The 27,568-nt window shown below is 46.3% G+C and overlaps 1 protein-coding gene and 1 long non-coding RNA gene across 2 annotated transcripts in view; one reads left to right on the forward strand and one right to left on the reverse strand.

Annotated features, from left to right (window-relative positions):
• LOC146754426 (uncharacterized) overlaps positions 1-27,568 on the reverse strand; it is a 599,901-nt gene that overhangs the window by 73,297 nt on the left and 499,036 nt on the right. The window lies entirely within an intron of this gene.
• On the forward strand, positions 20,846-24,840 carry LOC146754429 (uncharacterized). The gene is made up of 4 exons (XR_014938918.1): positions 20,846-21,122; positions 22,978-23,137; positions 23,850-24,043; positions 24,483-24,840. It is a non-coding gene; the product is annotated as an uncharacterized LOC146754429 (long non-coding RNA).

A 27,568-nucleotide genomic window follows, 5' to 3' on the forward strand; every position in this document is an offset into this window, starting at 1 on the left:
GCAGCTACCTCCAACAAGCCCTGAGCAACCTGGAGAGTCACTGCCAGGCCCTGAGGGCCCAGAACCACCTGCTGAGAGACCTCCAGCAGGCTGACATCAAGCTTGGAGCGCTCAGCAAGCGTCTGGAGGAAAAATGCACACAGCTCCAGGAGATGGGGAAAAAGCTGAGGCCACACAGAAATCCCAAACAGGAATGCCCCAATCCCCAGGAAAAGCCAGGGGAGTCAAAAGAGTGGCCAGTGGCAGTCTGCATCTACATTTTCGCAGACCATCACCACCAAAACAAAGATTCTTAGCTCGTCACAGCTACAAAATCCTTATGAGGGCCCTAATGAGGACCCAGAAAACGAGCTTCCACTGACAGCTGGACAATACGTTTACATCTGTGGAGACATGGATGAGGATGGCTGGTTTCTGGGAGAGCTGACGGACGGCACAAGAGGACTGGTCCCTTCCAATCTGGTGGAAGAAGTTTCAGATGATGACCTGGATATCACCGTGCCTCCAGGGCTTCGTGATCTCCTGCTGGATACCGATGAGGAAGAGAGACCAGGCAGCAGGAGCAGGGGCAGAAAGTGATGGTCACCATCCAGAAATCTGTGTCCGTGTGTTGGCTCAGCCTGGGGGACGCCGAGATTCCTCTCCATAAGACAGCAACATCCCATCAAGATTCCACCTTTCTGGATGAAGGCTACCTCATGCTCCACTTGACGTTCAAGTGGAGTGTGGTCCATCAGCAGGAAGGCCTTAAAAATTCATCCCTTGTAAGACTGAAAATTTATTACATTGGACTGGACTAAAAGAACAAAAACCACCAAAAACACCAAAACAACTTCAAAAAATTTATATATTATTTATATATTATATATATTATAATATATGATTATATAATATATATTATAATATACATAATATACATTATATACATAATATATATAATATAATAAATAAAATAATAAATAATATTATATTATATATATTATAATATTTTTTAAAAAACTAATAAAAATAACCAAACCCAAAAACTGTGTCCAGTCTTCTTGTTTTTAGACAGTCTGCTCTTGTAAAGGTACAAGGAAAGGTAGAGGCTGAGGAAAGCCTCCAAAGTCTTTCTCAAGTGCTCTACCTACAAGTATTAGAATCAAGAGAGAAAGGAATCATCACTGCTTGCCTCTGTTCTTTGGGACACCTGAAGAACCTTGGAAGGCCACACTTCCTGAGCCCTACAGACAGTCTGTTCCAAAGCAGCTGTTTGATCATTTCCATTGTGTGACAATGCATAGCGCTTGCATCGTCTGCAGGCACGGACTCAGATGCAAATCCACATCCTTAACTGTAGGTCCGTACATCCTTTATATACATGCTCCAGCTCCCCATTCAAATTTTCTTTCTGTCCCTACATGTCAGCAGAGCACTTAGCAAGTCTCCTTCACATCTAGACACCAACTGCCCATACAAGTGTGTTTGATAATGCACACGGCTGCGGCCAGCACTCTGTGTAAAGAGAAGCTGTCAGAGAGCTGCACATCAGGGAGGGGTTCCTTGGTCTCAGCCTCTGCTTGCTTTTCTGGCTGGCTGTGAGGGACGCTCACGACCAGGTGAGATGGCACACACAGGGCGTGGATCTCTGGGAGATAGGACAGTTACATTCCGTGGAGCCAGATGTGCGTTCTTCATTCTCGAGTGTTGAAATCTCTTCTGGTGACAAAGCTGGTGAGACTCAGACAGAGGGATGCCGGTGGATGAGAAGGCCAAAAAGACAGCAAGAGCTGGAACAGTACCTGTGGGAGATGCCGATGAGCATGGACTTGATCAACCTGGTTCTCCAGGGAAGGTTTTGGAGAAGGCAAGGGGCAAGAGATGGGAGCGAAGGGTGACAGCGAGATACTCTCAGCCATCATTTGTGTGCCGGGGACAGAAAAGCCACTGGCACTGGAGTTTCTTGCTTGCTTGCAGGAGACTCGAGCTTTGTGGAGATGGCCATGTATTTCAGCAGGGAGGAGCAGGCGCAGTGAGTGCTCTGCCGAGATATGATGCTGTAGACATACGATTCCATGGCCCTGCTCGCAGAGGGCTTTGCTGCCTTTCCTCCTCATGAAGGCATCTTGGGCACTGCAGAGTGAGCCTGCACATGCAGCAGAATAAGTGCAGTGCATTTCCTTCCTGATGAATGCAACAGCAACTACAAAAGAAACACGAATGAGTGTGAGTATCAGAAGAGATTAATGTGCTCTGGACTCTGAGGAAAGACCCACAGTCACCGCTGGCAAGCAGGTGTCAGTCAACCTTTCAATGAGGTTAGGGAGGGATGAAACAAGGCTCCAAGTATTTGTTGCACAGTTGAGTTGCTTCCTGCTGTGCTTCACAGCACAACGTGTTTTTATAAAGATGAATGCCTGGGAAACGGAAAGACTACTTTCATACACCTTGTTTGTGTTAGTTGACTGCAGTTCCAACCAGCTGGACATACAGGGTCTGGCAAATGACACCTGGAAGGAGGTACAGGCAGGAGGCCCAGCACCCTGCAACCTCCAGGTGAGGGAGAGCAGCCAAGGATTCCTTTGGGACCTGCAGGTTCACTGTGTGCAGCATTACATGCAGGAGCATCTGAGTATAGAGATGATGGCAGAGGTACAGAGCTAAGCATCACAGAGAGGGAGAGTTGCTCATCTTGTTTCCCACGGTAAGACAGGAACTAGGAGCCACGAGGAAAATATGGCCGCATTCTGCTTTCCTCTTCTGTCCCACACCAGCCCCGTCAGAGGGGAGGAACAGCCACGCTTCCACTGAGACGTTCCTCTTCATGCACAAATGAGCGTGCACGGAGCTGTGAGCAGTGCTGGGGCTGCACACACGTGGGTGTGCACAGGTGTGTCCAAGCACTGCAGAGATTTGTGCACGCATGTGGGAGGGTGTGCAAGGACGAGGTGGTACGTGTGTGTGTGTGTGTGTGTGTGTGTGTGTGTGTGTGTGTGCAAGGACGAGGTGGTACGTGTGTGTGTGTGTGTGTGTGTGTGTGTGTGTGCAGGGATGGGGTGGTACATGTGTGTGTGTGTGTGTGTGTGTGTGTGTGTGTGTGCAGGGATGGGGTGGTGGCCATTTGCACGAGCACAGAGGTGTGCAAAGCGGTGGGCGATTGCTCCGTTGAAGCAAGGAGCAAGCGTGACAGTGCTCCAGTTGTAAGGAAGTGCATTGCTGGAACAGGGCAGAGCTGAGCCTGCAACTGCAGCCTCCTTTGCACAGCCCAGCTCTCAGAGGGTGAGACAGTTGTGCTTCCTGAGCAGCTCAGGGACGTTGTGGACAGAAGCAGCCGAGTCCAAAGTTCCTGGTGTGAAGTGCTCCGAACATCGGGCTCTCTGGGCGAGCTCCCGGCTGACAGCACTGCTCCCCTCTGCCCTCGCCCGGGCCTGCTGGGAGCTGCAGGGCCTGCTGGGAGCTGCAGGCCCCGCAGGAACTACCACTCCCAGGATGCTGTGCGGCAGCACCGGGCGCCGCCATGACAGTGCTGTGTGCAGTGCTGTGCAGGGCTGGGCCTGTGGGCTCAGGGCACCGGGTGCTCCTTCCCTGAGCCTGCCAGGAGGTAAGGCACCGTGAGGGTGGTTTGGGGGAGACCAAAAGACGTAGAGAGGACGTAGGTGGGACATGGAGGTGAGATAGATGGGGCATGAACTGGATCTAGAGAGAGGGGTGAGAAGGCAAGGTGGATATCCGACAGGTGGGGACAGGGGCCTGTACAGGTCAAGGGCCAAGTCCAGCTCTGCAAGCACAGCAACATGTCGGGGACGCCGGGCTGCGGCTGGGGATGGAGCAGAGCAAGATGGAGAAAGGGGGGAACATTCAGGGAGCGAAGAAATCTCCAAGTGGGGCTTTCTCCATAGCTCAGCCTGCAGCGCAGCCACACGACCTAGGCAGGCCTCAGACTGGGATCCTGCTGCTGGGTGCTGCAGGGTGCAGCCTGGCTCAGTCCTCTGTGCACCTGGGGACTGATGGCTGTGTCTGGGATGGCAGTGAGCCTCCTCCACTCCAGGCTGAGCCACTCAGCTCTCCCAGAATTCCTGTCCATCCCCCTTTCTCATCCCTCCATTCCCACGCAGAACTGACTGAGGAGGGGAGGGATGGGTCCAATGGTGGTGGCAGATCTGGGACACTGCCCTTTCTGCTGCCCTTTCACATTGCCCTGAAGGTGGGCCCGGGGGCCTGGGGAGGTGGGCTTTGTAACTGAAGGAACGGCCGCAGGCAGGCAGAAATATGGCAAAGACAATTAATTATTGAACGTAGCAAACAGTCAAGAAATGACAGTATTCCCAACCATTTCCCACCCTAACAATCCGTTCTGATCCCACCCCCTCAAATTCCCACCCCCAGTCGACTTCCCTCCCTCTGCCAAAAACCTCCCAGCCCCCTGTTGTAATCCAAGAAGAATGGCAGCAGCCATGGATCAAGAGAAGGACTTGACAGAGCAGCAGCTGTGGAGCAGGATAAAGAGCAAACCGTGTTGGTGGTGGATGCGACAGGCAGTGCCAGCAGGGCGTCCCCTGCTTCAAAGTGCACCTTTCCTCTCTCACCCACCACACATTCTCTCCTGCATTCAGGGTCTGAGGGATTTCTTCCAGTTGTACTCCATATCCGCATGGCCAGTGCATGATACTGAGCCCAAGTGGAACACCTGCTTGGAAAATGAAATCAACTCTCCCATTCAGTTCTATGAGCGTGCGCCTTCCTCTCAAGTGATGCGTGGTCATATTTGAAAAATCCAAATTAGTTGGATATAAGAGAGGTAATAGCATCATAACTGAGCATTACTAATACATTCAATGATTATTCCCGCAGATTCCAGCACCATTGGTAACATCAGACCCCATTGGATTCACATCCAATCTATTAACATAGTAGAAGCACAAGATAACCTGGATAATGCCTAATAACTCTCGTTCCTGAGACAGTAGTTGGCAAACCTGAAGGCAAAAGGTCAGCGCGCTAGGACAAACAGCCAGACAGCAGTATGGTTAAATATGGCTGCGTCCATCGACTGCCCGAAAAGCCATGCTTTTATAGCAGACAGATGAGGGCATTTAAAAACCACAGACACCAATTGGAGGAAAGCTACTGCAATAACAACCCCTGGTCAAAGACCCCCCTTGAAACCCGCGAGCTACTCATTCATTCTTTTCCTAGAGGTGTCCTTGGTTCTCATGCTGTTTCTCCCTCCACAGCTGCTGCTCTGTGAAGCCCTTCTCTTGATGCATGGCTGCTGCTCTGTAAAATACTTCTGGTATTACAACGGCCCCCCAGATTCCCACCCCAATAATTCCTTCCTCCAAATTGCAGCACTGAATTTCAGAGTGTAACATTATCAGAGTACAATTTCTCCCCCAGAATTGCCACCCCACCAAGTTCCCTCCTCATCTCCCTTTCTGCTCTTCTCGTCTGCGCGTCTTCCTTACTTTCACCCTGTCCTTTCTCTTCTGGTGATGGATATCTTCAGGCTGGAGGAGCTCTTGTCTTGCTGCAGCCACCCCAGCATCCCTAGCCAGTTGTGCTGTGCCCAAACTCATCCTCGCTGATCCATGCCAGCCGATCATCGATGTCTGCCATGTCCTCCGGGCTGCCTGCGCTTGTTGTCACTGCTGGAACAGCAGTCTGGAAAAGGCAATCTGGAAAAGTAAGTTCTTTGTACTTGATAACTTCTCAGTTCCTTCTGATCTCGATATACAAAGTAGTTCCAAGTCCCTGTAGCTTTTGTGTTTTCTTTTGCAGAAGGATTCTGTGATTCTGTGTGATTCTGTGATCTTTGAGATCCTTTTCAACCCAGGCCATTCTATGACTGTACAGTTCCATACTGGAACAAATATAAAATGCTAACTATGTAAAACATGGAGTCAAACCTGTGTGATTTGTCCACACCAGGAGGTGATTAGAAAACAATTTGTAAGCTACAAAGCTGCTTGCTGGAAAGGAAAAGAAAAGAAAACTACAAGAATAAGGGAAAACATTTCTTCCTGAAAATAGGAAGAATAATGGACCTGCCATGAAATTTGGGTGAAGCTGCCTGATTTTATGAAGCTATTCCCATTGTTTTCTTGGTGCTGTGTTTCCCAAATGAGTGGTTTCTGGCTCTGCTGCAGCACCAGTCTGCATGTGAACATCAACTCCATTCACCATCTGGGAAGATTAGGACTTCCCTTCTCCCACCAGTACCACTGAATTACAGTTACTCAGTGGTTAAACAAAGAAATCCTTAAAGAAGGGTTTACAGCTGTCGTGTTATCTGAAGTGCTTGCAGCATTCTGATGCTATTAAGCTCTATGTATTAACAAGTTCAAAAAGAAAAGGTAGGCATCTGATTGTTGTGACAGTTTCTAAGTGATTTGGAAAGCTGTACCACCCAACCACTCCTTCTATTTGATGGAGGTGACAAAGCTCAGTTTAATTTCTGACTGCTGTTTAAATTCTGAAGCTCGAGCTGGTTCCTGCAGCAGAAAAAGCTCGGAAGCTGTCCCTCCTACAAGCAGGCACCTCTGAGCAAAATATGACATCTCAATTTCTGATGGTAAGGTCAGGAGATCTGATTCCAGCGTCTAGCTTTCAGCTTCATGCTATGTTAGTGGGACCTTTGGCATCTAGCACTGACCAACAGCAACTGACAGGCTGGTAATAGTGCACCCCAAAACAGTTATGTGTCTATTTATGTTATGAGGGAAAATTGTATCGCATTGAGATTTCCTATTTTTACTCTTTGCAGATCTAACTAGCTGCTGGAAGAATCCTGTACGCCATGTTCACACCATTTTCAATCAGCTGGATGAGTCTGTTGTTGGCATTTTAATACCATTTACCAGGCAGGCAATATGTATAGAGTATTTGGCTCTCTCTACAGTCATGAATGTTTGAGTATCTTCAACATGTGTCTCATTGCTTCCATTTCAGGCTGCCCAGAGAAGCTGTGGGTGCCTGTCCTTGGTGTTGAAGGCGAGGTTGGATGGGTGATGGGCAGCCTGAGCTGGTTAGTGGGCAGCCAGCCCATGGCAAGGTGTTTAGAACTTAATGATCTTGAAGGTTTCTTCCAACCCAAGCCCTCCCGTGATCCTATGATTCTGTGATTTCATTCAGGTTTATTGAGATGAGTTCTCCTAAATGCGCTGTTCTCCATATGATTATAATTGGAGTCTAGATGGGTGACTTAAACCAGACACCAAACTTTCTAATGGCCAAAATTAAATGAAATCAATCCTTGACTGTGTCAGTAGTCTGTAACTAGAGCCCATCAGGTAATTCCCAGCCTCCTGCCTGTATCAGTGGCTGCACACAGTGAAAAAGTCTGATGGGATTTTAACCTCTAAAATGTTCCAAAGCAACCAGAGGGTGAATATATTCACTGTGCAAATACCTGCAGGAATAAGCTTGCCATGTATGTCCTCAGGTACCACAGTAGTTAATGGTGGGACTCAGTAGGTCATGCTGAAAGTTGAGTCTGCTGATCTTGAAGGTCTTTTCCAGCCTACATGACCTTCTGCTAATATTTCTGAAATTTATTTCTGTTCAGCTCCCAGAAAACCTCCCACCCAGCCCCCAGTTGACCCCGTGGTGAAAAATAAAACAGAAACCTCAGTGACGCTGGCATGGTCCCCTCCGAAGATGCACTGCCCCATTCCAATCGATGGCTACATTGTGGAACGCAAGAAACTAACTGGCTTCACCTGGGTGAGGTGCCACAAGTCTCATGTCCCCGTCCCAGAGTTCACGGTGAGCAATCTGTCTGAAGAGGCTGATGATCAGTTCCGAGTGTCTGCAGTCAATGCGCATGGACAGAGCCCGTCTCTGGAATTCCCAGGGAGCGTGCACCTTGGTAAGCACAAAAACCCCAATGGAAATGGGTCAGTGTGTGCTGAGCAGCTGTGTTGGTTCCCTAAAGATGTTTCCTTTGACTTTAAGGATAGTAGTTCATTAACACACCAAAGGCTTTCCTTTATTCCTAGTTCTCCTATCTCCTATCAACCTCCAGCTACCACTAAAGTGATACGAGTTATGTTTCTGTGACAGAGACATGAATATCCTTATCTTTTGATATCTCACATGTGCAAGAGGCAGAACTTTCTGTAACAGATCTTAAGCACAGTAGTGCTTCTTCCAGCACTCATGCAAAGGGAGAAGTAGAAATGTACCTATGATGTAATCTTCCATCTCTAAATGAGATACCAGACTTGCATCTAAAGAGCATTAAGACATACATGTTCTTCCTCAGACCCAGCCCTGGCTGTGAAATCCCCCCTAACAACTGGTGAAGCTGTACCTGGAGGGGATGCCATGTTTACTATTGACCTTACAACAATGTGTTGCGGCACTTGGTACCTCAGTGGTAAAGTCTTACAGGAAAGCGAGACCTGCATCATCAAGAGAACCCAAACTACTCACAGCCTAATCATAAAGAACGTCACCAAGAATGATGATGGAGCAGAAGGGAAATTTGTTGCCAAAAATGTTGATGTTAGCACCAAGATGAGAGTGAGAGGTATTTGCTTTGATCCTTCTCCTTTCCTCTTACAGTCAAGGCATAGTTGCTGTGATCTGATGATTAGAACTGGGGCTGCAGGCATTCACTGACTGTACCAAATACCTGAAACTGCATCCCATGGACTGACGTGAGTCCTGGTAATGACCTAAACATGATAGCACTGAGCGTAGGGTAAGCCAATCTACCCAGCTGCTTGGTATCTGAACCAGATTGCTTCATGCCAGCTGATGAACGTCTGCAGTTCACAGCTATTGGCCAGTGCATTCAGTCACCATGTTTAACACTGCATCACCATAGAGCAGTACTTTCAGCTCCAGGTTCAGACAGCCTTTCTGATTGCACTGGAATAGTTTAGAAGTAGGGGAGCAATCATTCCAATAATATCTCTATCAATCAGCTTTGCATGACAAAATAGAACAAATAAACATTCATGATGGGAGGACCTGTTTGTCATTGGGTGGAAACCTCTGCAGAAGCATGTTTAGAGCATTATTAATCAGTAGAAGGAGATATTTGATTGATTTTTACTTAGTAAATCCGACAAGAATACCAAATTAAATATCTTGAATTGCTCAGCACTGACACAGTAATGAGTGCAGGAACAGAAGGTGATACTTTTTCAGAGATGTTGCAGCAAACATTGACCACGTTAGCCTGATCTAAATTGAAATAACGAGGTCTTTGCTCCTGACAGGTGCTGCAGTGAGATTTGCCAATAAGAGCAAAGATGTAGAAAAGATATCTGCTCGGCTGCGTGAGGAAGCCAAACTGCAGGCTGAGCTTTCAGACACAGGCACTACTGTGGAGTGGATGAAGGATGGGAAGGAGCTCAAGGCCAGTGAAAAATAGGAACTGCACATTGTGGGGAAGAAACACACCCTGAAAATTCACAGCGTCTCAATGGATGATGCTGGAAGTTGTCAGTGCATCTGTGAGGGGGATAAAATGCTCTATCAGCTTTCACTGAAAGGTATGTGACAGTCTGGGCTGTCCTCTTCCTGCCCAGGGCCAGCAGACTGCATTCACCTGACTCCCCGACAGTCCAGCTGTTGTCAGACAGCATCTGGGGTGTTTTCAGTGGCTGTTTTGACTTGAACTGGCCAATCTGCTTTGTAGAGCCATTTGATTTCTGTGTTCTGTCCTGTGATTCGTCCCTAAGATATAGAGGAAATGAAGGGAAAGATAGGAAAAAGAGCATCCCAGCCTTCCTGCTCTTCTGTCAGGGTGGCCACGAGAGATGATGTCAACAGCTCTTTTTGTAGCAGTGATCCAAAATGTGGAAGAGACCTGTGAAGAGTCACAGGGATGTTTACTTAGCTGTCATTCCATGGTGGACTTTTTCTTACACAGATGTAGAGAGAAACTGAACTTTCCCACGCAGGTCTCTGTTTTGCTGCAGGGTGTAGGTCTGATCTCTGAGATCCACACGCTGGGCCTTGATTGCAATAAATGAGAGCCCTTTGTTTGCTCCAGTGGAAGACTTTCCATTTCTGCAGTACCCTCTGCAGATGACACAAATGCAAATGAACCTTCTTCCCAGCAACAATTGCCTTTTTTTTTTTTACACTGAGTATGCATGAGGCTCTTCATCATATTCTGCTGGCTTGTCACCCTTGTTGGTCCATGGAGAAACAACAAAGCCCTAGAGTAGTGTATGCACTTTGGCATTGGAGAGCTTACTTAATTGCTTCTTCTCAAAGAACAAACTCCAGAGAGGCATGGAGACAGCTCTCAACAGAATTGAATAATGGGACTAAATCGATGGAGAGCAGAACTTCCTGCCAAGGCTTGTCAGCTAGTCTTAATTTTGCTTTTCTTCTCTCTCTTTGTCATGTTAGCATAATATTTCATACTGGTAGGTCTGCCCAAAGAATTAATTGAATTAGCTGATGGACGTTTCCATGTGCTTTGCACTGTAATGTGACTATCAAATGAGTAATCAATGCTGTTATTTTAAAATCTGTGCTGGCAAACTGTAAGACAAACAACTGCTGTTGGTAGCTTGGTTACTGCAGAATCAGCTTTTGTGTATCTCATAGATAGGGAAGAGACCCTTAAGGGTCAGCTAGTTGGACTCCCCCCGCAATGAACAGGGGCACCGCAGCTCCATCAGGTGCTCTGAGCCCTGTCCAGCCTGACTTTGAACATCCTCAGGCTCACCAATCTTATACCCATGCCACACACTCGCAGTATTTCACCATTCAGCATCGCCACTTGTATCTTCTCTTGCTGTAAATCAGAGCTAGCTGGTAAATCATCTGCTGTGCGGGTCAGCTGTGTCTCTCCCATGGGCATCACGTGGCTGCTGGGAGGCTCTGAAGAGCTTCAGCCAGAGGTGTGTCACCCGCTGGGCCTCGTGCCCAAAGGAGCCCACAGGAAAGTGTTGTTGCAGTTTGTCATGCACTGCACTGCCATGAGACTTGACGTGCCAGACATCCTCTGACACGTGAGCTCCTGCATCCAGGCAGGACATCTGAGACGTCTCCTTCAGCCTGACGTGGCTGCAGTTTCACACTGGTTTTACTAAGGAAGGAGAAGGCACGTGGATGAAACTCTTTTCCTGCTCTTCCTGGCATTAGCTCATAGTACAAGTAAAGCACTGTCAGGTCAAGCCTGGAGGAGTAATGCTTGTCACTGACATGTTCCTGTTCAGGGTGGAGCTGGAGGGTAAAATAACACAAGAAATTGTCATTGATATTCAATATCTGTGAAATTCAGCTGGCTGCATTCACAGAACCTGGCATTAAGATCTGTTTTCTGGTTTCTATCTTGAGCCTATTTTCCATAACCCAGTCCTCATTTATGAACTGAAGCTCTACGGAAAGCCTTTCGCTGTGTATGCTCATGCTGCAGTGCAGCGCTTGTGACCTTTAACAGCACATTCACGTTCCTCTGATCACAGGATCCTTAAGGTTGATTAAGACCCTCTAGTCTGACTGCTCACCCATCACCACCATGATGCTCACCATCAGCTAGCTAAAAACTCAGCAAAGATGATAGATCAAGCACAACACTGGATTTGGGATGGCTAGAGATTCCTAAGATATTGAAGGATTGCTTGCAGGTGGTGTTGGCTCAGGTATTCACCCTGCATCCCACCTCCCGTTCTGTTTGGTTGAGAATCATGCATTCTGCAATTTCACTTTGTAATTCAAAGACTCTGGCTTTATCTGTTGAAAAACTGATCTAAAACAAGCCAAGAAGACTCCATTGGAACTGGTTGATGCAGAACAAAGGCATCCCCAAAGGACAAGTTGCACTGTTTGATGAACATTATTGGATGAGAGCTAAGCTAAGATTTAAAAAGTTCTGGGGCTGTCTCTGAGCATCAAATACAGAGGAAGCCTGCATGATTCCCTGAGAATGGATACCTCCTACTTTGGTGTAGGGTTAAGGGAACACTAGCAGTAACTCCTATCACAAAATGTCACATGGCTCAGACAAAATGCCATCAAGAGGGCTTAATTAGGAGCACCAAATGGTCACAAGATGGTCTTAGGGCAGGGAAGTAATCTACCTATGTGATATTGGTTGGTGCTATTAGTTCTTCACAGCTTGACTCTAGAGGGACTGTTCTTCTTTGGTCACCTAGTTTTAAAAGAATAGATGTCTCCTGTCTATTACAATTTTTAACGAGTTATTTGTTCACTGACGCCATAAATGTTCCTGGCATAGCAATTGGCCTTGGTATATTCAGTGAATGAAAGCAACAGTTGTTGCTCTAAGAAATGCAATACTAAGCTAGGTCTGCCTGTAGCTGACAGCCATCAGCTTGCTCCTCAGGCAGGTTCTGTCTGGATGGAAAGAAGGGCATGAAATACTGATGTGCTCATCAAACGCTGCTTGTTAGCTTAGAGACAAGGTGTTGAATAGGTTTGTTCATGTATTGCAAATACGTTACTTAGCTGCCTTCATTTTAGCTTCAGAAGAACACGTGCAGAATACAGAATTGATTAGAAGAAATAAGAACTGTCTGCATAGAACTTACTCTTTCCTTACACAGGAGAATCAAGCACACGTTTGTATGTGAGTACCTCCAGAGGTGAAACTCGATCACCCAAATGTAATGAGCAGAGACATTACAATCAGCTCTAACTGTATCTTCATGCTGTGCTGAATAAGCCTGAGTCAGGATGTAAACCACTTTCTCTTTTTTTCTTCAGATGAAGCCATTAATTTTGTCAACAAGCCCAAAACAACTCCAGAAATATCAGTCAGTCCTTCTGAAGACCTGGAGCTGGTGTGTGAGGTGTCAGCTGCAAGCGGAGCTGTCGTATGGAAGAAAGATCAAACAGAGGTGAAGCAGGACCAGAGGACAACCATCATCTCCCAGGGGACGCACCGCAAGCTCATGGTCAAAAATGTGACCCTGAAAGACCAAGGGAGCTACAGCTGTGAAACAGAAGATGACAAAGCAACATTCCAAGTGAAAGTCAGAGGTGAGAAAATGCTTGGAATCCCAGAGATAAAGGAACGCTTCATTTTGTGTGTCTTGCATTTGGACGATCAACTGACAGCCTCTCTGGTGCAAAACATTTTGGCTATAGGACTTTCTTTGTCATCTAGTGTCATAGCTACACTTTTCTACATGTGCTTTTCCATCCAGGAATGAATTACTGCAACAAACCATAGGCAAGGAGGGTAACTTGTGCAGCTCTTGTAGTCAGCTGGTGTCTGCAGGGTTACAGTGCAAGAGCACACCAGGCATGCAAGGAGTGAGAAAAGGGGAGGTGTTTGAAGGGATCTGGTTACAAAATTTGAATAACACAATTAGGTGGAAAATGCCACTAATCAGACTCATAAATGACCTGGGTTGCAAAGGCCCACAGTGCTCATCCAGTTCTAACCCCCTCCTATGTGCAGGGTTTCCAAGCAGCAGCCCAGGCGGCCCAGAACCACATCCAGCCTGGCCTTGAATGCCTGCAGGGATGGAGCATCCACAGTCTCCTTGGGCAGCCTGTTCTAGAGGGCCATTCCCTTCTGATTTACTGGAAATGTAGAGAGACATCAGAAGAAAAAAAGATAAGGGAGGAGGTTCAGTAGTGCATGCAGGTGTTCTAAATCTCATGTCCAAATCTGCTATCAGACTGTGAAATGTTTAGCTTTGTGATATGATGTAATATGATATGATATGAAATGATATGCTTATCATTTCCCAAGGCAAAATAGAGGGGAAAGTATTTTCCTGTCTTAATGAGGCATCACGATGCTCCCTGTGAAGGGCAAGTATAGTGAAAACGGGGAACTGGAGTTAGCTCTGCAGCAGACTACAGCAAAATGGTGTGACTGTTGTGATGTCCCTGCAGAGAAAGAAGACGTGTTTACAAACAAGGACAAGGTACAAAAAGAGGTGAAGGCTGTACTGACTCAAAATGCCACTCTGAGCTGCGAGGTGGCCCAGGAGAAGATGGAGGTGAAGTGGTACAAGGAGGGGAAACTGATCACCTCGAGCAAGAAGTTCAAGGTGGAGTCAGAGGGCAAACAGCGTTGGCTGGTGGTGAGCCAGGTGGAGAAGAAAGGTGCAGGGGAGTACAGCTGCGAGGCTGCTGGCCTTAAACTCACCTTCAAGATTCATGTAACTGGTAGGAAACACATTTTGGATGATATTCTTTGATTATTCCATAGTCTGGCTGTGGAAACGTCTGTGTGAATGTGTCCTCTTGATTCTGCCATGAAACTGTTTTGGGGAGGATGAATAGAAATGCTTACAAACGTGCAGCTAAAATGATTATTTGTTTTTAACAGTGTTTCATCCAGCTCTTCCCCTACGACTACTTTTATAATGAGCTGTCCATAGATGTCCAACTGTGATTTGTACAATGTGCAACACTGCTCTACCAGTTGATATTTCAACAGTAGTAGTTACAGATCTCTACTGTGGCTGCACTGAGGTTTGGTTGTTGGTGTCCTAAGAACTTTTAGTCAGAGGCATTGCACTTGCCTTTGGTTTGTTGAATCGCACGTTGACGACCATTTGTTCCATGTTCTGTAAATGTAATGACCAGTCATGAATCCATTGATACCTTTCTAATTGTACGTTTCTCATTAGTCTGAGAGTTTAGCACGGAGGCAGATCTCTCACTCCAGCTGCAGTAGAGATTGCTCTGGTGTCAGTATATTTTGCACAAGATCCGGTAAATTTTAACTTAGACTCCAGATAGCCATGGGCACATCAGCTGCATTCTGAGTGACCATTAGTGAGCTGGCTGATGACGAGGGTTTGTCTTCTGTTTTATTTGTAGCTGCACTCTGCTGGTTTTTTGCTCATAAGTCAACTTGTTCTCTGTTAACTTTACAGTTCTTGTCTTGTATTCTGAGCTGATCAGGACAGGGAATCTGTTTTCTCCTCTTCTTTCTTATGGCAGTGAACACATTGGAGCTTAATCCTGGTCAAGGTTTGGCATTTTATCAGCTATGTGGAGGAGCAACTGTACTGGGAGTCTACTGCCTTTCTGCTCACACAGACCTGGTGTCCTTGCAGGGCATAGCTTGCGTTCTGTTCCCTTGTAAAGGTTGCAGTCTTTGCTCTCTCCATCTTGGGGCATTCTGCTCCTTCAGTCCCTGGTGTGCAATGTATCTCTGCTCCTGTAGTAGACAGTTGTGCTGCTGCCTGTGGTGTAGACTCTAAACCATCAGCTCTTACTGTTCCCACACCACGTGGATGTGATTCTGGGGCCTTTGGATCTGTTCCGTGAGTTGTGTAGCTCATGCTTTTGGCTCAGGAAACTGGCAGTTTCAGCAAAGAGTGGATTACAGAAAGGGTAGATTTGGGAGGTATCTGTCAGAGAAAATGAAATATGAACGATGACAGAAAGACTATGGCAACAGCTGGAATCTACCAAGTTAATCCTCAGCAGCCAAAGCCAGCCCATGTCTTATTGCAGAGGTGTAGGGAGAAAACACAGCAATGTAGTGCTTTTACACTTGAATTTTGCTAGCTGAGGGCTATTATTAGCTGTTTGCCTCAGAAACCAAAGGTTTTCTGTTCTCTTTCAGACCGGATGAGCTCGTGGCTGCACAGGGTAATGCAATACCTCCTCCTCTGCCATACGTGGAGAGTGCTTGCCTAGCTACTGTTGCTGTATTTCTCATGTGTACCACCGTAACATGACGTGCAAGTCCAGCCCTCACTGCAAAATGATGTGGTGTGAAAGTCAGGAGGGATTATGAGTACTCTTGGAGTGGTTGGCTCTTTCACTACAGAAATCCTCATCTTACTAGCTTCTCCCAGAGTGCAATGGCTTCCTGAGTCTTAATTTGTCCTCTTACCATTGCACTCAGAAAGCTTTTCAGGGTTCCTCTACCCCAGGGTTCCACTGGTAGCACAGAACAATTCCATTTTAAGGACATGTTGAATGTTAGGTGCTGAGTGTTGAGCATTGTGGGACGCAGATTAGACCTTCTTGCTTAAAAGAAACAAGTGCTGCACACCTTGGAAATCTATAGAAAACTAGAGTAAAAAGGGCTTATTCTGCCATCTCATTATCTCAGTATTTGTGGTGCATGCTGAAATCCTTATTTGAAGTGGGCCAAAGCTCCATTGCATTTGTGAGAAGTTTTGAATCACCTGGTTGGTCTAGGCCATGTTTGTTGTCTTGCTAATAAGCAACCCTTCTGATCTTCATCAAATCATTGCAGTTGGAAAAGACCACAAAGATCCCCACATCCAGCCTCACCCCATCCCACCATGCACACTGCCCATGTCCCTCAGTGCCACATCTCCATGGTTATTGAACACTTCCAGGGATGGTGACCCCACCAGCTCCCTGCAAAGCTGTGCCACCACATCACCATTCCTCTTCAGAAGAAGTTTTTCTTAACATCCAATTTGAACCTTCCCTGAAAATCATCAGTCAAAACAGGGGCTGTTGAAGGTGGGCGGAGAGAATGATGCTTCTGCAGTCAATACAAGCAGGGAGATCAAATGAAGAGTGTATCAACTGCATTCTTGCATTGGCTTGCTGCCCTGCTCCCTCACCTTCAGTGGACTGCAGTGCTGGTGGTAGAGCTGTGGTGTGAATCCTGGGATTGCACGTACTGCAACGGTCAGCAGCACAGCAACTTGAGCTGAACTTACCCTCCTGGGCAGTTGCTGCCACTCAGAATTCAGACAGCATGCAGAGGAGAAAGTCATGAAGGAAGGGAAAGGGATGGCAGCAGAAGGCTTCACAGAGTGACAGCGGGGAGGAAGGAGATGGGGGACAGGTCATGGAAGGGTTTGCCATGACTGCTGGGGAGCAGGAGCCTTCCCGGTCACCTGAGCTGGGTATGCCTGAAGATGCTTGCATGAATGATCTGAATGAGTGGTCTTCCATGTCTCCACTGCAAATAAGAGGCAATGTCAATCCCCCTCACACCTGCTAGTCCTGCATTCATGCTTGGAGCCTCTGTCTTGGTATCAGCATCAGGACCCTGGGATCTTTCCTTGGACCCAAACAAGCATAGGAAGCTTATTCAAAATTGCTCTGCTGTTAGAAGCTGGCTAGCACTAGATAAGTCCATGATGTAAGTGCGTCAGAAATATTCTGCACTTCTACAGCCTTTTGTAGGGCAAACCATGGAATAGAAATGGAAGCCCATTTATTTAGGGTTTATCTGTTCTCCCACGCCTCAAATAGGAACTAGCATGAACGCTGTCAGCAACCAGTTGTTGGTAAAAGGAGAATCAGATAAAACAGTCATTAAAGTAATCAATAAAAGATTCAATGTATCAATCGATCCCACTTAGCAAAGTGATTAACTGAATCCCCTTAACTGAAGTGTGTATGCCTAACTAATTACACTTGCTATCTTTCTGATGCAAACTCCATTTGTTGACACAAAGGGTAAGGTGGGCTTTAAACACTTTCTTCTATATGTGTTAGGTATTAAGAGGAGATGACCTCAGCCAGTTCTCTGAAGAATCAGGGGTTGCTGAGAGTAGAAAACCATGCTTTATGCATAAAACCGAGCTACAAAATCTAATGTAGGCCAAGTATTCACCATATTAAGGGCTATATCATTACCATAGGGTAGAGTCAAAAGATGGTTTTCTGCTCTTAAATTTCTATGGTTTCCTGTTTTGAGGTCTTCACTTCATAATTGAGCTGTATTTGGCTGATCTCCAGTGCAGAGTGAAGCAATATCAAAAAGACAGACAGATGAAGATCTGTCATTGTCTTCATTAGAAGAAATCTGAAAATTAGGAGTCCTAGCTGATAGTAAAGACTACCCAGAGGGATCGGATGACCATAGGGACTGTGCTGAGGATGCATTATAATGTGTGATAAACACTGTAAAGCAGTGTTGCTCCAGGAAATGGTCCAATACAACATAGAAGCAACTTTTAATGTCTTCCAGTCACAAGCTGTTCATATCTAATGTATATTTTACCCAATGTTTTCCAGTTCCAGAAGCAGAGGATGCCTTTATCAACAAGCAGAAGGTGCAGAAGGAGGTGAAGGCTGCACCAACAGAAAATGCCACGCTGAGCTGCGAGGTGGCCCAGGAGAAGACGGAGGTGAAGTGGTACAAGGAGGGGAAACTGATCACCTCGAGCAAGAAGTTCAGGGTGGAGTCAGAGGGCAAACAGCGTCGGCTGGTGGTGAGCCAGGTGGAGAAGAAAGATGCAGGGGAGTACAGCTGCGAGGCTGCTGGCCAGAAACTCACCTTCAAGACTGATGTCACAGGTGAGAGAAATTGTTTCGACTGTATTGAACCCCCCAACAAAGAAGGAGGGGAAAGTTAAGTGGTTTGACACATTCAACCCCAGCATTCAGTGATGTAGATGGTGCTTAAATTCTGTTTAATTCATATAGTTTTCTGTTTGCCTTCTGAAGCTATGACCGCAGAGGACTTGGGTAGCCTCAGCTTAAGACAGGCTGGAAATAATTCGGGAATTTCCCTGGGGATCTCAAGTAGATGCAATGATAGCAAAATGAGAAGTCAATAATTTCAGGGGAAATTAAATAATATTAAAGATATCTTCAGGGCACAAGCACACCCCTGCAAATGCTTCTTCCTAAATAGTCTCAGAGACAGCATTTGGTCACAATGCTAGAAGGTGGCATTGGTGGTTTCTATTAAATTAAAGAAACCTGCAACTAAAAAGGTTTTCCCATATTGTCTTTTGTTTTCTTCTCTATAGCAGGTACAAAAGAAATGCTTAAAAATAGAAAGGCTTCAAGCTGGTGCTTTTCTTTCCAAAATGGAGGAAGACAGGCGTTCTATTTATGAGGAGAGTCTGATAAGAAAGTGGAAAAAGGCTTTTTACCAGGGTCTATAGCAACATAAGAAGGGGCAATGGTTTCAAAAGTGAAGAGGGTAGACTCAGTTTGGACATGAGAAAAGTTCTTTATGATGAGGGTGGTGATACACTGGAACAGATTGTCCAGTGAAGGTTGTGGGTGACTCATCATTGTAGTGTCCAAGGCCAGGCTGGATGGGGACCCTGGGCAGCCTCATTTAGTGAATGATGTCCCTGACCACGGCAAGAGGTTGGACTGGATGATCTTTAAAGCTTCCTTCTATACCCAAACCGTTCTATGATTCCATAGGGGAAACCATTTTATTACTGCCTCTGAAAACTCAGGAGATATTAGAACTTTTTTCAGAAATAAGTAGGTGAGAAAAATACATTTCCTCACTATGACTTAATCACAAACAGAATTTAACCTTGACCCTCACCTGGCTTTTGCTGGCAAAGCAACTTACAGCTGTCAGCTTGTTTGGACAATTTAATGCCTGTCCCCTTGTATGAAACAGACTTTTCAATGACTGTGTATGCTGGTGTGCTGCTGGACAGTGGGGAAAGTGGTGTTTTTTAATTTTTGAAGATTTTGGAACATGATACTGGTGGAAATGAAAACAAGTTTAGGGCTATCTAAGCTGTTTTGGTCTGGCAGGGAGGAAGTTCTTCACTGGCAATTGATATAGTTCAGATGTTGGCATTCAGTTCATAGCACTGTCAGGAAATGTGAGTGGGAAAGCTGTCCTCAACGGTACAGTCCAAAGACTAATTTGGGCATTTGGGGAAGGCTGTGTAGAAAAGATTCATGTCTTAAATGTGCCAATTTGCCTTCAATTCCAGAAGCAGAAGATGCTTTTATCAACAAGGAGAAGGTGCAGAAGGAGATGAAGGCTGCACCAACAGAAAATGCCACGCTGAGCTGCGAGGTGGCCCAGGAGAAGACGGAGGTGAAGTGGTACAAGGAGGGGAAACTGATCACCTCGAGCAAGAAGTTCAAGGCTGAGTCAGAGGGCAAACAGCGTCGGCTGGTGGTGAGCCAGGTGGAGAAGAAAGATGCAGGGGAGTACAGCTGCGAGGCTGCTGGCCAGAAACTCACCTTCAAGATTCATGTCACAGGTAAGACAGGTGTTGTCTGAAATACAGAAGAGATCAGTAAAGTAAAATCTAGTTTCTATTATACAGTGATCCAGGTGCAGTAGTCTGTGCTGAGGTTTTTCCCCTATACTTGATTGCCTGGGTTTGTAGCAAGTATTTGGTTTTAGTATGGCACAAAGACCTGTTTCAGTCTGTCTGTAGAATAATAACTACTGATATATGTACAATGGAAGCAATATTCAAGATATTATTCAAATCTCTCCTGTGCCTGAGATCCCAAACTGTAATTCTTGTTCACCTAAACATTTGACTAGGATAAGTATGTGCAGTGAGGCTGGAGTGCATGTTGTACGTGCAGCCTTTCATGGCAGGAGAAGCAGGAACTTCTCCTAGTAGTACACTGCCTTTTTACTATGCCTTTATGTTGGAGGCTGCATCTGGATAGGTGAGTCTGCTACTCACAGTAAGAGACCTGGTAGAGCTGACTATTCCCAGAGCTCAAAGTAAGATAGATATCTGCAAATCACACACAAAGAACAAAGGACTGCGTTGGTGAGCATATTTCCTTTGTGCCTTTGACAGTCACAGTTGTGGCAATAGTAGAGGCCATGAGGAGTCTGTTCAGGAAGCCAGGAGTACTGTTCTGGGTCATGAAAAGGCAGCCAGTGGTTTGACTATCACATGTTTATGTGTTTTGATGTTTCACAGTGGGTCTGAAGTAAAAGGAACTCAGGTTTTGGTTGCCTGCAGGACAGATGTTCTTTTGGGTTCAATATGTTTGCATAGTGACTTGCAACCATGGGACTGGTGTTCAAGGACCCTTTTGGTTCCTTCAGTTTCTAGGTTCTTTCTTGCCTAGATTTGACACTTTGTTTCAACAGAAGAGCTGATATTCTCTATGAAGGCTATTAGTTTGGGCACAAGTGGTAACCTAAACCTGTTCCAACCTGTACATACAAACCTGCAAGTTGGTCTCATTTCAGTCCTTCTGTTTTTCTTTTCTTCCCTCAGAGCCAAAACCTGTGTTTATAAACCAGGAGCAGGTGCAGAAAGAGGTGAGTGCTGCCCTGGCAGCAAGTGCCTCCCTCAGCTGTGAAGTAGCACAGGATCCAACTGAAGTAAAATGGTTCAAGGATGGAAGACTGCTTGCCTCCTCCAGAAAGTTCAGAATGGAATCTGTGGGCAAAACATGGCATCTGGTTGTGGAGCAGCTGGAGAAGAAAGATGCTGGAGAATACATCTGCGAGGCTGCTGGCCAGAAGATGACCTTCGAGCTGGAAACAACTGGTGAGCATTCAGAAATTCTCAGCCAGGATTTTGTAGCCTTGTTGTGAACTGGGTGTTAGGGTGAAATCTCAGTTTTCTTTGCACCTGACAGTGTGAGAATTTGCTCTGGCCCTTTGTGTACCTCCCCGGTGCTCAGCTGTTCCTTCCCTTACTTGGGGATAACGTCATTTATTCAAGGTGATGTCCAAACGGGCTTGTTAACAGTCCTCTGCAGTGCTTTAAGCTGTCATATGTCAGCCAGAATTTATGCATGTTCTATAGCCATTCCTACATGTTGAAAACACTGCACTGTGCTTAAGCTTCAGCATATGTTCCAGTAAGTACAGTTCCATTAATTCTAGGGAATTGGGTGAATTAAGCATAGATCTGAAGGCTGCCTTTGCCCAGTGCAGAGATGGAAGGACTAATGTAGATTTGACTTGATATTTTCCCTTCTAGGATGGGAAGGAGCTCTGTCAAAGTAAAAAAGTGGGCATTACTTCCCAGGGAAATAAGAGAAGTCTCATTATTCACAGGCGGTGAACTCTCATTTTCTCTCTCAGTCTGCAACCAGGCTGGGTTGCTGTTTCAGTACTGGCTGTTTTATGCAGGAACTCTGCTCCTGAGGTTAATCCAAGTTGTATCCAGGCCCTTCAGAAGGAAAGGGAAATAGCAGCACAGAAATATGGTCTGGTTCTGACATAAAGAAGTGCAGACCTGGAGAGTTAAAAGGGATTGTGTGATGTTCAAGGGACTTTGAAGCAAAGATGTCCCCTAGGTAAGATTTGTGGCTGACATTCCCCATACATTGTGGGCACACAAGCTAAGGAGAGACTAGTGATGAGCATGCAGAGAAGCCAATGATTCAGACAGGTTTGTAGTGACACGACATTGTAGAGTTCTGTCTATTTCTCCTTGGCATAGTTTGGAAAATAAAGATGAGGTGATGGTGGTAACCAATATGGCTTCCTCAAAGTCAAGCCATGCCTGACAAACTTGGTGGCCTTTCATGATGGAGTAACAGCATCAGTGGATAATGGGAGAGCAACTGACATCATCTACATGGACCTGTGCAGAGCATTTGATCCTGTCCTGCATGACATCCTGGTCACCAAACTGGAGAAAAATGGTTTTGATGGATGGACCAGTTGCAGGATAGGGAACTGTCTGGATGGTCACACTCAGAGAGCTGCAGTCAATAGCTCAGTGTCCAGGTGGAGGGTGGTGTTGGGACCAGTGTTATTTAACATTTTTGTAGGCAACATGGACAGTGGAATCAAATGCAGCCTCAGCAAGTTTGCAGATGACACCAAGCTGAGCGGTGCTGTTGATGTGCTAGAGGGAAGGGATGCTACCCAGAGGGACCTGGACAGGCTGGAGAGGTGGGCCCTTGGCAGCCTCATGAACTTGAGTGTGGCCAAGTCCAAGGCCCTGCACCTGGGTCAGGGCAATCCCAAGCACAGGCACAGGCTTAGAGGAGAATGATTTGAGAGAAGCCTTGACCCTGAGGAGAAGAGTTGGTCTGGAGGGAGGTGTCCCTGCCTATAGCAGGGGGACTGGAACTAAATGACCTTAAAGATTCAGTCAGTTCTATTGTTTTTCTACCCTTAATTTTGCTTGAAAGGTTTTAGAATAAATGAGATTCTGGTTTCCATGAAAACTGTTTGCAGGGAGCTCCTTTGTAGCTAGTAAGTCTATCTTTAAGTTCAAGGGCAATAATGCATTGACTGTGTTGAAAAGGGAAATGACTCAGGAATGGATGATGGTTTAGAATAAAACATAATCCTACTTATTTTCTATGCAAATATGTGTAAGGAAAAGATGCTGCACTCAGTTCTGGAAATACCCTGACAAATATATCTCTACTGCTTCACAGCTGGAGATATCAAGATTGTTAAACCACTGGAAGATGTGGAAGTGAATGAATATGGGAGTGCATCTTTTGTCTGAGATTTCACACGATGAGGTTCAGAGCCAGTGGTACAAAGATGACAACAAGCTGAAGGCTGATGACAACATTAGAATGCAGCAAGATGGTAGGGTGTAAGAGGGGGATCTTTCTCCTGAGTGGGGGGTGGGTTGGAGATCAAGCATATAAGACATCTTGTCACGGGTTACTTAGATTTACCTATGCCCGTGACAGGGGAAGCCACCCCGTGGGCCCCCCTCCCGGGGCCCGGAAAGGAGGGGGAAAAAGGGAGTGGGATAAAACAGCGACAATCTAAGGAGGAAAAACTTATTTTACTAAATATGATTCCGAAATACAAGATAACACAATATAATATAATTGAGGCTAAGAAATTGAACGAAACAGAGAGAGAGAGAGTCCCCGAAAACCGAGAGGCCTACTGTGAACTCTAGGCGACACGGCTGGAACGCTTCCCACTCTCCGAGAAGTTCGAGAGAAGAAGGAGGGCACTCCAGCCTGGGAACGAGATTATACAGCGTCCTGGTCCCGTGACTTATCATTAACCCTGTTGTTCTCTGGGATATGTAGTCTTCTTCTGTGGACTGCACATTCAATAGAAGTATCCATACTTTACATGATGTTATGATGTGGAATACTGATAGCAAAATTACAAAATTACAAAACCATGACAGCAAGTTTGCTGTCCCTCTTTGTTCTCGGGTCAGTAGGCCCTGGATATCTTCCCAGCACCTCTCTAAGTCAGCCTGGAAATGTTTGCTCGCAGGAAGTAACCCCATTGCAGTGCCTGAGACTAATGATGCCTTTTTCCTCCCTTACAGCACACAGCCTCTGTGAGAGCAGTGGAGCAGCAGCTGTCTGCGCTATGGCTGCTGAACTGCATTTCTCACCACCTGAGATCCCTGAGCCCACGATATTGGAGAACATGCTGCGCTACAGACTCTTGTTTGGAGCCCTTTTCTAGCTCCTGTGTGTGCTGGCCATCATCCTGCCAGCTTTCAAGTCCCCAAAGGCAGTAAGTAGCGCTGTGTGAGATTGATAGGAATGCTCAGGCAGTCTGCTGGGAGGGAACTGCCTGTAGCTGTTGCCTACGGCAGTGTGCCCCGGCACTGCTGAGAGTGCCGCACTTGGTTCTGTCCTTCCTTCCGCACGCCAGCAGCCTTGAGCTGCCAGCTCATCCTATCCTGCAGCTGCTGCTGCGCCCTATGAGCTGCCAGGCAGAGGGTCCACCCTCCCAGCATGGACCGCCTTGCTAGAGAGGACTTTAGGCTCTGGTTTGCATGGGTTTTTTGGGAACTTGACAGATGTGGAGTTTCTAATGTGCCCCGAGGTCAGGAAGGCGATTTCCTGTGCTGGTCTCCCAAAGCTGCTCGGTCAGGTGACTTGAGCTCCCAAAGCAGCTGTCAGCCAGTTGTTAGAAAGTTCCCTGACTGTTTCCCAATTGCTTCTTGCAGGACTCAGAGGGTTTTGAGTCTAAGATGTGGGAGATGGTGAAGAAACCCAAGGCAAGTGCTGCTCAGCTGAGAAGCAAGAAGGAAAGCAAAAAGAAACAATAAGGGCTTGAGCAGGAAGGCACAAAGGACAGCAGAATCACCTGGAATGCTTCCTCAGAGGTGCACCAAAGGACACACACTGCGTGGTCTGGTTTTCAGGCCTGGCCGTGCTTTCCCTTTCATGGACTGCGGAGAGGAACTAAGGAAGCTTTGTCTTTAGTCATTACCAGTATCCCAACTATTTGATTTCATATTGAAATGTATTTTTGATGCATTTTGCATCTCTCTATTGCAAATAAAAGCAAAACAAACATTTGAATGGTGGTGCTGCTTCTTTCATTAGCTGCTCAAAATGTGCCTGGCTCAGGCTGGCAATCTCAGGGTCCTGATGTGGTTGGCTTCACGTCCCTCCTGGAAATGGAGCTGCTTGTCCCACGTTTCCGTGTTGGTGTTCCCAACTGGTGGCCTTTCAGCCCATCTGGAACTGCTGGTGATGAACTGTGAGCATCCCTTATTCTCCAAGGGCTGAGAGAAACAAAAGCAGCGTGGGAGGAAGAAAGGTGTCCCTGCGCCTTGAGCTTGTCTCTATTCTGTACTTCTGTAGATACTGTATATCTAGAGCTTGTTCTTTGAGAATGATGACTGCTTTGTTTGATGTGTGGTTTCTGGCCCTCATTCGTCCTATTAATGCGATAGAACTGACAAACTTGTTTGTGTTTAGGTTGTTTGTATGCTCTATTTCTTATTTTCTCTGTATATGCACTGTCCCCATGATTTCCTGTGCATGTGATGAATTCACATGACAATAAACAAAAGAGACACTCTCCATTTCTTAGGAATGATGCTTAGGTTCAGGTACAGATGAGCTTCTTAGTTTTAGAGGCTTCAGGCTTTGGAGACTACCTTGGTTTGAACAGCAGAAGGCATCAGTGTTCACTTCTCAGCAGCACCAATCTACAAACCTGAGTAATAGCTGCTTGTTGCTCTGTTTCTGCAGAGCCTCGCAGCTCCCCATGCACTGATTACAGCCTTTGGAAAGGCAGCCAACTCACTTTCCTTGGGAAGCCACACAGATGTGAACCGTAATAGCCCATTGACTTTAGAGATGATTGAACAGGACTCTTTGATTAAAGGATACTGTCAGATGCGTGTCTGCCCCTCTATTATCTGGTGCTCTGTGTTGGAAGCTTGAAGCTAGCACATCTTGCTCTGCCGTTTTCTGTGTGTCCTTTTCCAGTTGGCAAGCTCTGACTGCTAGAACCCAAGATGCTAAAGCAATATTTAGACTCAAATGCATTTAATGAAAGGAGGCAATCTGTGTGTGTGCGCTTTCTCCAATGAGACTGGCACTGTTCCCTCGTGTCTTTACCAGATAACTAGACTTTATTTCCCATGGCTGAAATATGATCTGTCATCTGCCCTGAAGGAAACAAGCTTTATAGCTTAGGATTCCTTGTTAGTCCAGGTGAAGAGAGCTTTGCCTTCGGTGCCCTGCCTGGATTTTGGTCTTGGTGTAAAGGCTCTGACTGTGACATTCTGACTGCTGTTTTGAGGCTTACCTTTTGTCTCGCACATGATAAGGATGAAAATTTAGCAGAAATACCTTTTCATTGGTTCAATACATGCTGGTGATTCTGTGATATCTTTTTCTGGTGTGAGTAATTGTTGTTTAGTGTTGGTTTTTGTCCTGCTGTTAAAATGGGGGTGTTTTTTCTCTACAAAGCCTGATTTAAGCACTTAAGCTTATAACAACCTCTGTGGTAACAGGCTGTGTGTGGATTTACACTTATCCAGAAACACATGCAGAGGAAGCAGGGATGGTGCTGCTCAAGTCTTACTAAATGTAGGCTCAGCCTGATATAGATGCATTCCAGCGGAGATACCCAGCACTTACGTATTTTTGCTTTCACATAAATGCCCGAAATGAGCTGGGCATCAGCACGTTGTTAGAAAGCTCCCTGACTGTTTCCCAATTGATTCTTGTAGGACTTGGTTGGCTTTGAGTCTAAGACCTGGGAGATGGTGAAGAAACCCAAGGCAAGTGCTGCTCAGCTGAGCAAGAAAGCCAAGGAAAGCAAAAAGAAGCGATAAGGGCTTGAGCAGGAAGGCACAAAGGACAGCAGAATCGCCTGGAATGCTTCCTCAGAAGTGCACCAAAGGCAACGGACTGCGTGGTCTGTTTTTCAGGCATGGCTGTGCTTTCCCTTTCGTGGACTGCGGATTGGAACTAAGGAAGCTGGAAGGGAAGGGCTTCCAATGCATTAGCAGCAAAGAGGACTTCACCTATTTGGGACTTGATATATGGCAAGAGCTGAAGACACTGCATTCCTTTAGGGTCTGTCTCTTCAGGGCCAGGGACGGTCTAGTGTTAGCCTGAAATATGGCTAGAAGGGTCTGGAGAGAGGTGGCGTCGTAGCCACAGAGTCTCTGTAAGGCATCTGGAGCTTCCTGATGCCAGCTCACTGCTTGGTTTGTTTGATCACAAATGAGTCAACGGGAGGAGAACCTGATGTGTTAGGTGCCCCAGAGCTTGCAGTGGCTTTGAAGAAAAGGGTTCTGTGGTGGGGCTGCAAGTCTGCCATCCTTTTGCATACACAGACTGCCATCCTCAATTGACAAATGCATTGTGAGCCCAGGTCCAGCAGCAGTGCTGTGCTGTGTCTGTTCTCTACCAGAAGACTAGCAGCACATTTGCTGGAACCATCAGTGTGAGAAGGACCGCGTTTGCTTCTCTCCCTTGCTGTTGGTGGATGAGTCAGGTGGGCAGCATGAGGAGAACAGAACAAAGCATGCGAGACAAAAGCACTCCGAAGTTGCTTGGAGATCTCAGGACAAAGAAACATGACAAAAATATCTCACACCAATTACATATAATCTTTGTTTCAAATTAAAACAAAAGTAACTTTTTAAAAGTCATTCTGCCTCTTTCTGTTTACTATGAAAGCTTCTTGAGCTCTGTAGAAACACAGGGATATCCATGGCCTGTTCACGAGAGTGACGCGTTTAGGGGAGGCCTTTCAGCTCCTTCGATCTGTGTGAGGGTGGTT

Source organism: Coturnix japonica, chromosome W (genome assembly GCF_054131305.1).
Source record: "Coturnix japonica strain WE chromosome W, WE-NBRP24, whole genome shotgun sequence".
Classification (NCBI taxonomy): Eukaryota; Metazoa; Chordata; class Aves; order Galliformes; family Phasianidae; genus Coturnix; species Coturnix japonica.